Below are 13297 nucleotides of genomic sequence, written 5' to 3' on the forward strand. Positions count from 1 at the left end.
AGGGTACCTCTCATCAAATAAACTTTTGATATATTTTAGATTAATGAATGTTGAATAACTTTCCAATAGCATGTTAATGAAAAATATGCTTCTTTCTATTGTATTTTTCCCGATCAGTCCTGTCAGCAAGCATTTCTGACTCATGCTGGAGTCCTAAACACTCAGAGCTGCCAGTCTGCTTTGTTCACAGCCAAATAGGCTGTGAACAAAGCAGACTGGCAGCTCGTAGTGTTTAGGACTCAGCATGAGTCTGAAATGCTTGCTGCCAGGACTGGTAGGGAGACCCCTAGTGGTCATTTCTTCAAAGTGGAAAATTAAATAGAAAGAAGCATATTTTTTAATAACATGCAATTGTGAAGTTATTCTGCATACAGTAATCTATAATATATCAAAAGTTTTTTTTGATGAGAGGTACCCTTTAACTGGGAACTGTTTCGTGATATCATTAACAGCAGCCAGGAATTTAATGTACTAGAAGCCAAAAGTGAATAAGAATACAAACAACATTATAAATCCTTAATACTTTAATAGTATGTTCACGGTGGACATTTTTGCTGCTAACTAGAGATGAGCAAGGCAATGTGGCGCAAATCGTATTCAGTCTGAATTTCACACAAAAATTCTGATTCAGTGGTGATGCTTCATGCATCATTTCTTCCATTTACTACTCTGACTGAGTCGAGCAGCCGGTATCTGGTCCAGCCACTCAGCGTGGACAAGGACACCTGTCCTCAGGGCCGCCGTCATGGGGTACAGCCTGAACACCAGTAAGGGGCTCGGGCTCCAAGAGGGCCCGGGACCTGCTGCACTCCCCTGGGCAGCAGAAGCACAGAAGCAGAAAACCGCTGTGCAAACAGTGCTCTCCTTCTTCTGGACGTACAGTACCCAAATTGTGTACATAATGAACGTACAGGCTATAGCATTTTCCGGCTCCTGTGTGTACATTACGCAAATAGCATACACAATGTACGTACAAGAGTGTACATTGCACTGCAGGCAGCTTGATGTCATTTCATCACGCAGTCTGCCGGAGAAGTCCTGTGCCGCTCCGGAGGCTGCTGACAGCCCAACCTCAGCGCAGGACCCGCGGAAAGGTGAATGGATTTTTATAATTTTTATTTAGAAAATCTACATGGGGCAATGTTTATCTAACTTACCTAAATGGGGACAGTACCTATGTGGGGACATTATTTTCTAACTGGTTCATTTTTACCCTACTGGAGCATTACCTATGTGGGGGGCATTATTACCTAACTGGGGGCATTACTTATGTGGAGGCATTATTACATAACTGGGGACATTATTACCTAACTGGGGGCATTACCTGTGTGGGGGCTTTTTTACCTAACTGGAGCATTTCCTATGTGGGGGCTTTTTTACCTAACTGGAGGCATTACCTATGTGGGGGCTTTTTTACCTAACTGGAGAATTTCCTATTTGGGGGCATTATTACCTAACTAGGGGCATCACCTATCTGGGGGCATTATTACCTAACTGGGGGCATTGTTACCTAACTAAAGGCATTATTACCTAACTGAGGACGTAACTTAACTGGGGGCATTATTACCTAATTCGGGGCATTATTACTCAATGGGGGACATTACCTACCTGGGGGACACTACATGGGGAAATTATCTACTAGGGTCAGTATATACTGGGGGCATTACCTACCTGAGGGCACAACCTACCAGGGACCACTACCTACTAGGGCCGCTATCTACTGGGGGTGCTACTCAGCCTGGAGGGACACTACCTACTACCTACTGAAGGCATTACCTGCTACCTACCTACTAGGGGCACTATCTACTGGGGTCATTACCTACTATCTATTTACAGGGGGGCACTGCCTACTGGGGGCATTACCTATCACCTAGCAGGGGCACAACCTATTACCTAACAGGGTAAGGGAAATTACCTCCCCTATTATGTCACTCTACATACTCGGAGCCTCCAGTGCTGCAGAGAGCTCGCAAAGGTGGGTGCGCAATGACAGACCCCCATGATCATACATCTTATCCCCTATCCTTTGGATAGGGGATAAGATGTATTAGGGTGGGTTCACACGGAGTAATTCAAGAGGAATTTACTTGAGTAATTCTTCTTGAATTCTCCGCTACAAACTAATTCACATCTCCTCTGCCCATTGACTTTAATGTTATTTCTGCTGTCCTGTTCACACTGCGGAAATTCTGCTAGTAGAATTCCGACGCTGAATTCCGTTCCACTTGAAGAAAGAACATGTTCATTCTTCAAGCGGAATCCGCTAGCAGAAATCAATTGAAGTCAATGGTAAAAAAAAATTCCGCCCGGCATCGTTTTCGCGCGGAATTCGCGCAAAATTCACGGGCAATTTGCGTGCAATTTGCGCGGAATTCGCGCAATTTGTGTGGAAATGGCTGAAAAACCCTTCACTTCTTTCTCCCCCATGTCCGCGCGCAATTCCGTGCAAAAATTTTTTTCACGCCCGTAAATTTTTCATCATGAATTACTCTCCATTTACTCCGTCTAAGCGCACCCTTAGGGTCAGAGTACCCCTTTAAGGCTAAGTTCATACTAGATAATGAGGAGGTATTTTTGTGCCTGTATTTTGCCAACAAGTCTCGGCCTGACTGCAGGACTTGTGACCCAAACTGAGAGCTTGTGGCCATTATACAATGTAAACACAGCCTTAAAGGGGTTATCCAGGAAAAAAAATATATATCAACTTGCTCCAGAAAGTTAAACAGATTTGTAAATTACTCCTATTAAAACATCTTAATCCTTTCAGTACTTATGAGCTGCTGAAGTTGAGTTATTCTTTTCTGTGTACGGTAAGTGCTCTCTGATGACACCTGTCTCTGGAACTGTCCAGAGTAGACACAAATCCCCATAGCAAACCTCTTCTATTCTGTGCAGTTTCCCAGACAAGCAGAGATGTCAGCAGAGAGCACTGTTGCAAGAGAGAAAAGAACAACTCAACTTCAGCAACTGATAATTATTGGAAGGATTAAGATTTTTTTTAATAGAAGTAATTTACAAATCTGTTTAATTTCTAGAGCCAGTTGATATATCTATATACAAAGTTTTTTTTTCTCCTGGAATATCCCTTTAAAGCTTTTGAAATTCATATATTTTATTTTTTTTTTAAACACAAACAAGATGCTTCTGTGTCCTTATTCTTATTATTAGAACAAGACTGGTGTGCTTGTATACTATCATTAGCATCTTTACTATTTTCAACAAAATAAAATTTCCTAAAAAAAATGTTATTTTTTTTTAAATCTTTTTAACAAAAACATCATCAAGCTAATCAGAATATTTCCCTTGTGTGATCTGGGGTCTTTGATACATGATTGTGTTTTGAAGCAGGACATCTGCTTTACTTTAAAGGTGTTTTCTTGGGTCAAAGTAACAAAAGGCTGAGAATGATTAGGTAATGTTTACTCTTTGCTTTGAACGCTGAAGTTTAACCACTTTGTGTGTTCACATACATAACAAAGAACACATCAGCAGGATTCAGTCATAGAATGCTGCCCCTATAGAGACCCAGGATATATTGCTATATTTTTAAAGAGATATCATCAGTGTAAATATTTCCACACATGTTAGATTTAGGGTATGTTCACACTGAGGAATTGGAGACGAATTTCCATGAGTAATTCTGCTCGCTTTTCCTCTCCAAATCATTCAGCAGTGAAATCCCCATAGAGCTGTACAGAATTTCTGCCCCTCAGTTCACACTGAGGAATTTCCTCAAGCAGAATTCTGAGGAGGAAGTCTGTTCCGCTTGAAGAAAGAACATGTTCTTTCTTTCAGGCGGAATCAGCGTCTTACTCCCATAGAGATCAATGTTATTTTTTTTTTCAATCAGAAGCATTTCCACGCGGAATTGCCGCAGAATTGGCGCGGAATTGGCATGGAATTTCCTCATGAAAAAAATAAATAAATGATGAATAGAAATACTTGATACTCCTCCTCCGCATGAAACCTGCATTTCCGCGTGGAATTCCAGGCGGAATTCCACGCCAATTTCATGCGAAATCTCTGTGAGTTCTTGTGGAAAAGTAACAATATTTTGAGGCAGAAAATTTTTGCTTGATTTCCGCCCCAATTCCTCAGTGTGAACATACCCTTAAAGAGTAGCTCCCACCATGTGACAAAAAATATGTTTCTGTCCCTGCCTATTGCCCATCTATCCCTAACCCCATCCCTGCCTTTAGAGGGGTACTCCCATGGAAAACATTTATTTATTTTATTTTTTAATCAACTGGTGCCAAAAAATTAAACAGATTTGTAAATCACTTCTATTAAAAAATCTTAATCCTTCCAGTACTTTTTTGGGGCTGTATACTAAAGAGAAATCCAAAAAAATGCATTTCCTCTGATGTTATGACCACAGTGCTCTCTGCTGACCTCTGCTGTCCATTTTAGGAACTGTCCAGAGCAGGAGAAAATCCCCATAGCAAACATATGCTGCTCTGGACAGCCGCTGATAAGTACTGAAAGGATTAAGATTTTTAAATAAAAGTAAATTACAAATCTGTTTAACTTTCAGGCACCAGTTGATAAAAAAAAAAAAATTCCCCTGACGTACCCCTTAACCCCTTAGGGACTCAGCCTATTTTCACTTTAAAGGGATACTCCCATGGAAAACTTTTTAATCAACTGGTGCCAGAAAGTTAAACAGATTTGTAAATTACTTCTATTAAAAATCTTAATCCTTCCAGTACTTTTTAGGGGCTATATACTACAAAGGAAATGTTTTTCTTTTTGGATTTCTCTGATGTCACGACCACGGTGCTCTCTGCTGACCTTTGCTGTCCATTTAGGAACACAGCATATGTTTGCTATGGGGATTTTCTCCTGCTTTGGACAGTTCCTAAAATGGACAGCAGAGGTCAGCAGAGAGCACTGTGGTCGTGACATAAGATAAATCCAAAAAGAAAAACATTTTCTCTGTAGTATACAGCCCCTAAAAAGTACTGGAAGGATTAAGATTTTTTAATAGAAGTAATTTACAAATTTATTTAACTTTCTGGCACCAGTTGATCTAAACAAAAAAAGTTTGACACCGGAGTACCCTTTAAGGACCTTCAAGGAATTTTCATTTTTGCATTTTCGCTTTTTCCTCCTTCCTTTCTAACAAGCATAATGCTTTCAATTTTGCACCTACAGACACAAAACAAAGGCAATGACATCACTTATTTTATAATATAACCTGCGGCGAAACCAAAAAAGAAATTATTTGTGGGGTGAAATAAAAAAAAAAACACCATTTTGTAAGTTTTGGCTCCCATTTCTACGCAGTTCAATATTTGGTAAAAATGACACCTTATGTTTATTCTGTAGATCCATACGGTTGCAAGGATATTCAATTTATATAGGTTTTATTTTATTTTAATACTTTAAAAAATTATAAACTACATGCACCAAAATTAGTTTAACATTGGCATCTTATGACCCCCTATAACTTTTTTATTTTTCTGTGTACGGGGTGGTGTGAGGGCTCATTTTTTGTGTCATCTGTGGTTTTTATAAGTAAAATTTTTGTTTTGATGGGACTTTTTGATCGCTTTTTATTAATATTTTTATGGTATATGAATGCACAATTTTGGACTTTGGTATTTTTTTTGTGTGTACACCATCGACCGTGTGGTTTAGCTAACCTAATATTTTAATAGTTCGGACATTTACGCACGAGGCGTTACCACATATGATTATTTTCATTCTTTATAACATTATTTTATTTAAAAAATGGGAAAAGAGCGAACTTGAAGAATGAACTTTTATTACCTTTATTTTATTTTATTTTCTTTTTTTTAGCCCTCGTGGTGGGTTGAAACATGCAATCTTCTGATTGCATATACTGATCAGTGTTCTGCCATTGCGAAGCACTGATCAGTGTAACCGGCACTCTGCTGCTCCTGGATCGGAAAACAGAGAAGCAGATGAGGACCCTCCCGTCGTCTGCTAAGCTGATCGGGACATCACGATTTTGTCACAATAGTCCCGATCAGCTCTGTGAGCTGCCGCAATTCTTTTACTTTCGTTTTAGACGCCACAATCAACTTTGATCGCGGTGTCTGAAGGGTTAATGCCGGGCATCAGCCCGATTGGCCATGCCCGGCATTAGCTGTGGGTCCTGGCTGCCCGTAGAAACCGCCACCCACCGGGTTTAACCTGTTCTCTGCTGGTGAGAACGGTTTAAACCTGGTAAACGGGACCAGGTGGTACAGATACGCCCTGAGTCCTTAAAGGGGTACTCCAGTGGTTATTTTTTTTGGCTATATGGCATCTTCTTTGTAATTTTTTATTTTTTTTTGCAATATACATGCGTTATATGTTTTGGCAGCATGTGTGTGTTTTTCTTACCTGTTTGTACAGGAAGTTCTGTAGTTCCGCGTGTTTTCTTTTACTGTTGTCCACAGTTCTGAGTCTGTTGTTGACGAGATGTCACAGCTTTTTTTTTCTCTGTCGACATGAGAGGAATAAGCCACGCCCCCTCATCTCATCCAGCTGAGTACACAGCTCCTTACCTCCCCTCCCCCCTGCTCTGTATTCTAAGGATGCAGGTCTACAGAAGGAGAAGGACCTCACAGATAAGATAAGTGTTATCTGAAGGGGAGGATGAGAAGGTGCACGGCTGGGGATGTATGGACTGCAGGGGAATAAATCTCATACTGGGAATGATCTCTATGGGGGAGATTTATCAAAACCTGTGCAGAGGAAAACTTGCCCAGTTGCCCATAGAAACCAATCAGATTGCTTCTTTCATTTTTCACAGGCCTTCATAAAAATGAAAACAGCAAGCTGATTGGTTGCTATGGGCAACTGGGCAAGTTTTCCTCTGCACAGGTTTTGATAAATCTCCCCCTATATGTGAAGGGGGAGGGGGGGGGGAGGACTCCTGAATGACACATGCTGGGAGTTGTAGTCCCTGTTGTATGTGTGTATGCTATTGTTAACAAACCAGTGTGCTTCCAGCTGTTGCAAAACTACAACTCCCAGCATGCCCTGACAGACTTTGGGCATGCTGGGAGTTGTAGATTTGCAACAGCTGGAGGTACACTGGTTGGCAAACACTGTTCTAGCCTATTCAGCATACACATCATGTTACACCATTGTTTCTCAACCAGTGTGCCTCCAGCTGTTGCAAAACTACAACTCCTAGCATGCCCAAAGGCTGTCAGGGCATGCTGTGAGTTGTAATTTTGCAACACCTGGAGGCACCCTGGTTCGGAAACACTGGTGTATGCCCTACAGAGGTGTGGTGAACTACAACCCCCAGGAGACTACAGAGACAGCATGCTGGTGTTATACCACAGATTGAAGCCTCCTGAATGACACATGCTTGGAGTTGTAGTCCCTTTTGTGTGTGTATGCCAGTGTATCCCAACCAAGGCTGATTATATTAGTGTGCTGTGTATAAGGGGGCCGACCCGGGAAAATAGTAGGGTGGGTAAAGGGCGGAACAAACAAAACAAAACAAAAAAGGAGCCGCCCCAAACCAGCAAGGCATGTGGCATGCTGGGATTTGTAGTTTTCAGCACAGCAAGAAACAGGAAATAGAAGCAAAGATAGGAAAACAAAGTGGGGGATAAAAAGACAACAAAGAACGGAAGTAGAGTAGGCTAAACAACAAGAATAGAAGAAATAAAACAAAACTAATAGGGTAAGTCAAAAACGGAAAAACACGTTGACCACCGGAGTACCCCTTTAAGGATCGGGGATGCAGGGTGTATGCATACGCCCTGTGTCCCCAAGAGGTTAAAATATCAATGTGTACAATGACGCCTTTCAGGCAACACATTAGGGGGGCGGGAGATTTATCAAGACCTGTGTAGAGGAAACATTTACCAGAGGCCTGTAAAAAATTTAAGAAGCAATCTGATTGGTTGCTATGGGCAACTGGTCAACTTTTCCTCTACACAGGTATTTATAACCCCTCATTGTCCTTATTCATGTCTGGAAAGAAAGGGGAAAAAAAAACCTTTTTTCTTAGAGTAATGTTGAAGGGGTACTCCACTGGAAAACATTTTTTTTTTATCAACTGGTGCCAGAAAGTTAAACAGATTTGTAAATTACTTCTATTAAAAAATCGTAATCCTTCCAGTACTTATCAGCTGCTATATGTTCCACATGAAGTTCTTTTCTTTTTGAATTTCCTTTCTGTCTGACCACAGTGCTCTCTGCTGACACCTCTGTCCATATTCAAAGTGTGATTTAAAAGCAAAATGCAAGGTAGAACATTTCTGTTATACTGCAAATGAGGAAAAGGCAGTCCAAACATGAGTGCCAATGGAGAAATGGAGAAGCTAGCAGTAGGAATCAGGACTGTGAGAATTACTAAAACAACTATATTGTTCTATTAATCTATTCTTCTGGAACAGTGGTCTCAAACGGTGGCCCTCCAGATGTTGCAAAACTTCAACTCTCAGTATTCCTGTAAATACAATGTGAATACAATTTTATCTTGTAAACCGTGTGGTTCTGAAGCTTCTTTATACTTTGTTTATTATGTCAATGTTGTATACCAGTGGCTTTATTTTCCAGTAACAGGTCATCGTGCCAGAAATGCTTTTGAGATTTTCACCAAGAGACTTAGGTTTTTTTTTTTTTAGCCACTATTGCTCCCTCCATAGCCTAAATCTGGTCAAGTTACCATCTGAATAGATAGTATGGCAGCTATTGATATGGAAATTGTCTGTAAATCCACCTAATGAATTACTCTCCTGTTTACTATGTCCATAACAAAGAAAATACTAACGACCATTTATCAGGTTAAGCTGGCCATAGACAGGAAGTAGCTACCGGGAAAATGATAGCTATCGTTAGTGACTTCCCAACAGATATCTACTGGGCTGCTCCCATACATATGAGATTGTTTGCAGATCCTGTTACATTTGTTAAGATTGACATTGTTGTGATGTCATTGAAACTGAGGAAAGCCACCAGGGCTCATTTACCACCATGGTGGGCCCAGTGTAAAAAAGTGTCTCCCTATACTGAATAATTTGCAAGATTTGTTATGTGCTTCACCAGTCCAGTAATTCTTTTACATGTATTTTATTTCTCTTTTAAGATTAAATTCCTTGGTGAGCACTGATCGATCAATCACGTGTCGTAGTTTGTCCTTAGTGTGGCCTGTCCTTGGCCCCTGAACCTTTACGCACGTGAGGTGTCCTTTCCAGGATTGCACAGTTGCCTCTGTTATATAGGGGGCATTAGCAGTCACCAAAGTGATATTTAGCATTTACACAGTCTCCAAATAGCCAGTGGGTGAAGGGAAGGCACAGACATCAAGGGAGTTAGGTATAGAAATAGTTTCTTAACAGTTTGAATACTTGTAGAAACTTGTCTCTTTAAGGCTCAGTCATCAATCCGGAAATCAGTAGGGTCATTTATGGACATTTATCAACGGGTTTAGTCAGGTTTTCTTTACTATAATTGTCTCAAAATTGTCGCAACTGCGACTACACGATTTTTCGTGCGACATTTTGACTGGAAAGCGAGAAAAGCAAGTTTTCCTAAAATTTACTATGTAGTAATAATTTTAAAATGGACTACGGGTAGTCAGGTATTTATTAACTGCGACAGTCGCAACTGCGCAAAAAAAAGTCGCAACAGCGTTAAAAATTGACTAAATTTACTCCAGCTCAAACATGGAGCAGAAAAAGCTACTATCAAAGTAAAAAAGGAAAAATTGCTTACGTGAAAGAAAATTATCAACAGGCTGAAACCAGTTGATAAATACGTCGCACATAAGCAAAAAAAAAGTAAGGAAAAAATTACTAAAAAAAAGAATACATAAGCAAACATTGATAAATGTCCCTCATTGTAGTTATTTTTGCTGTTGTTTGGCACAATTTTTGGGCGCAGTGTGATTTAGCACCAAACATGTGCACCAAAACCTCTCATATACTTTCACTAAATGGTTGTCGTGGAGTCGATTTCAGTTCACTCTATGAAGAGGTAAAGAATTTATAATTTGCGTCTTTTGTGTAAAAGGCACAAATCGAGGCGCAACACACTGCCCCAAGGTGCAATTCCACACCAGCCTTTCCTATGTGTAAAAGTGGCTGTCATCAGCAGAATTACTCCTTTCAGTGATTAAAATGTCTAGCGCTGTTGCAAGATTAGCTTTATGTTTCTTCGTTGTCTTATATTTTGGAATACTGATGTTTGTTTATTTGCCACATTAGTTTTATAGAAAATAATAATAAAAAAAATAGAAATGCGGATGCACGTCTCAAGCTTGGTGATGAGACAAGGAATCATGCTGGTAGCTTATAGAGTTACCTTATGCAATCACCATTTTGTGTGAAGTAAAAAGAACAACCAGAAACAAAAGCAGTACACGGTACTGCTTAATGTTCACCATACGGGATCATTAGTATTTTATTTTAATAATTCAGACGTTTACGCATGCGGTGATATGTTGGTTCTTTTTTTTTTATTTTTTATTTTTTTTTTGTAAAGTGGAAAAAGAGGGGAATTGGGGATTTTTTTTTCTTATAGCGGGAGGGGCTTATTCACTTTTATTAAAACTTTCTTTAACTTTTCTTTTTTTACACTTTTTTTGTCCCCACGGGGAACTATTTATTGCAATCTTTGGATTGCAAATACTGAACAGTGCTATTTATAGCCATAGCACTGATCAGTATTATCTGCGATCTACTTCTCTGGTGCTCGGATGTATGTGTAAACCTCTGCAATGCTTTAGATGTTGGGATCTGTATTATTCATGGCATCTGAAGGTTAATGGTGGACATCAGTGGGATCGCTGATGTCCACCATTATCCATGAGCTTCTGGCTGCTGATGACAGCAGCCAGCCGATTCCGATCACCGCGTCAGGCAATGCAGTGATCATGGAACCACTCCACATACATGTATGTCACTGTGTGCAACATGTACGTCACAAGTCCCAGGGCACAGCGACATACATGTACATCGCATGTGCTCTAGGAGTTAATACTGTACCCATGTCCGTATATTATTTTTAAAACTTTTTTACCTGCATCTTTTTGGGGGAAAGGGACATATGTATTATGTAAGCAATAACATTTTGGATTTATGTATGGTAGGTTAACTTTTTGCAGTTGATGGGACTAGTAGCTCTCAGAACCTACTATAGGGAAAACACCTACTATGATTTATTGTGGTGTCTGCCCTGTTTCTTTATAGAATGTTGTTAACCTGAAACAGTAGCATCAGTGTGTTATCTGCACAAATCTTGGAATAGACACAGGCGGGTCCCTGACTTCCCCCAACCCCAGCTCACCATTAATCTTTTCACCCTTTAGACCTCTGACCAGGGCCTTTTCAGACACATAAGGGCTCCAATGCTAAATTTGTAACAGGCCTCATGTGCATGTTATACTACTGGCATTTTCTGATAGGGAAAAAGTGCCTTAGGACCCCCTCAGGCCAAGACTGGTAGCTTTACTCATTCTTTGGCACCAGGGCCCTGTTTCCACCTCTGAATCTCTTAGACTCAGAAGCGTTTTGGTTTTTTGTCATGATTTATAAGGCCCCACTGTTCTCTCTGTCACTCGCAATCTTCTTTGATCTACAGGTCCTACTGCTAGCATTCACCAGGCCTCCCCCACAGCTGCCTTTATGGACCCCGACTGCTCACAGCTTTTCTTGGGCTCACTGTCACTCTCTCTGTCATACTCCCCCACTACACCTACTTGCTGTTTGGTGGCTGACTTAGGCCTAGACCTCTACTCTATCTCAAAGAATGCCTCTCTACTCGACACAAGCCTCACTACTCATACACTCACTGGCACCACAACATACACTTTGATACTTGTGCCTACTGCCCTTACCTTGATACTCTGAAGTGCAGCTTCTCTGTGAAACATTGTTTTTTGTTAAAGCAATTCTCTGATACTGATTAAAGGATCCTTGATAAAGGATACCCCCTTCTCCTAGGGGACAACATTATGGTGTCATTAAAGAACCACTCCAATAATAACTTGGCATTAGGATGGATAGGATAAACAGCTGCCCTGCTCCCCTTTGACCCTGTGGTTTCATTTACCCAATACAGTTCTGGTCCTGATACTCTACAAAGTTACCAATTTACACAAAGATTGTGGTGTGCTCCAGAAGTTACTTTTCTATGCAAGTTATTGAGATGCCTTCTGATCCACACAGAAAGTGCTATGTGACTAGACTAGACTAGTCACGTTAGAGATTAATGGGGGCCAGGAAGTTGTTATACTGGGAAAACAAAGCTGCCCGCTAAGAGGGCGAGAAGAGCAACTGTTTACCCTGATCATGCTAATACCGGAAACAATAATGTACAATACAACATAATATAATCTGACACTAAAGGTGTACCCACAACAAAGGTCTTGTAAGGGGACAAGCTAGGATTTTTTATAACATGTTCCCCTTCACAAATCACTGTTGTATCCAGTTAGTGATGTTTTAGCTTTCAATAAAGTCTTAGTGCCACAAGACTTTACATTGGATATTTTCTCAGTATGCTGGCGTCAGATTTTCCTAGGATACTGTACAGCTAACATATGTTGCTCAATACATTTGGCTCGCGTGTGTAAGAACTTGCGGAATGCAGCGTTTTTCTTAGAATCTGATTATCATTTATCACATTTATAAATCTGTATTTTAGAGGTTTGCACATCCCCTGAATCCATTTCCCAAGGAAGGAGCAATGTGCGGCTGCTTTCTATCTGCTGTAGGAGTGTGATTTTCTGAGGGACATGTGAACTTGCATTGAGTAATTCTCTGTCTGTCTCCTTCCTGTAATAAAATGGGGTTTTATGTGTTTTTTTTTTAATCTGTGATACTAGATAAGGCAGGAATGTGCATGCAGCTTGGCCTCAGAAGTATTCATGGCTGATGAGCTGCCACCTTCATTCACCCATGTTTAGTCCCCTCTTATGGATTTATTTCTGTCATGCGTCATTCTTAAAGCCAAGGGCCTGGATTGCTTTGCTGCTCCGAGAAATAAAAGGTTACCATGGAGATTGCATGAGGCATTTTATTTAGTTTTGTGACGAAAGTAGTGTAATATATTCCATGTATACTGCTTCCAAGTAAATGTGTATAGTAGAGGTCTACAGAGCGGTGCAGCCTGGAATCCCTTTGTGTGATAAACCTCCGCTGGCCTGCGCTCCACTGTTTAATCATTAACAAACATTCCCCTCGGCTGCCTAAAGAATGTTTATAATGTGACCCTGGCTCTTTGTGCGGAAGGATTTTCAGATTAACACTGTTTTGTAGGGCCACTCATTTGTTGCGCAGAATCTAAAAAGGGTAAGACAAAGTTAATGGCTTCTTTTGTC

General features: G+C 40.5%; 1 protein-coding gene and 1 long non-coding RNA gene across 11 annotated transcripts in view; one reads left to right on the forward strand and one right to left on the reverse strand.

Annotated features, from left to right (window-relative positions):
* Positions 1-6647, reverse strand: part of LOC130357035 (uncharacterized) — a 143144-nt gene extending 136497 nt beyond the window's left edge. For both annotated transcript variants that reach the window (XR_008889077.1, XR_008889078.1), the window contains exon 1: positions 6352-6647. This is a non-coding gene — a long non-coding RNA (uncharacterized LOC130357035). The remainder of the gene's footprint in view (positions 1-6351) is intronic.
* The window catches only part of FAT1 (FAT atypical cadherin 1), a 251511-nt gene that overhangs the window by 82585 nt on the left and 155629 nt on the right, over positions 1-13297 (forward strand). The gene's annotated exons all lie outside the window — the stretch shown is intronic.

The sequence above is a fragment of the Hyla sarda genome, chromosome 1 (genome assembly GCF_029499605.1).
Source record: "Hyla sarda isolate aHylSar1 chromosome 1, aHylSar1.hap1, whole genome shotgun sequence".
NCBI classification, from domain to species: Eukaryota; Metazoa; Chordata; class Amphibia; order Anura; family Hylidae; genus Hyla; species Hyla sarda.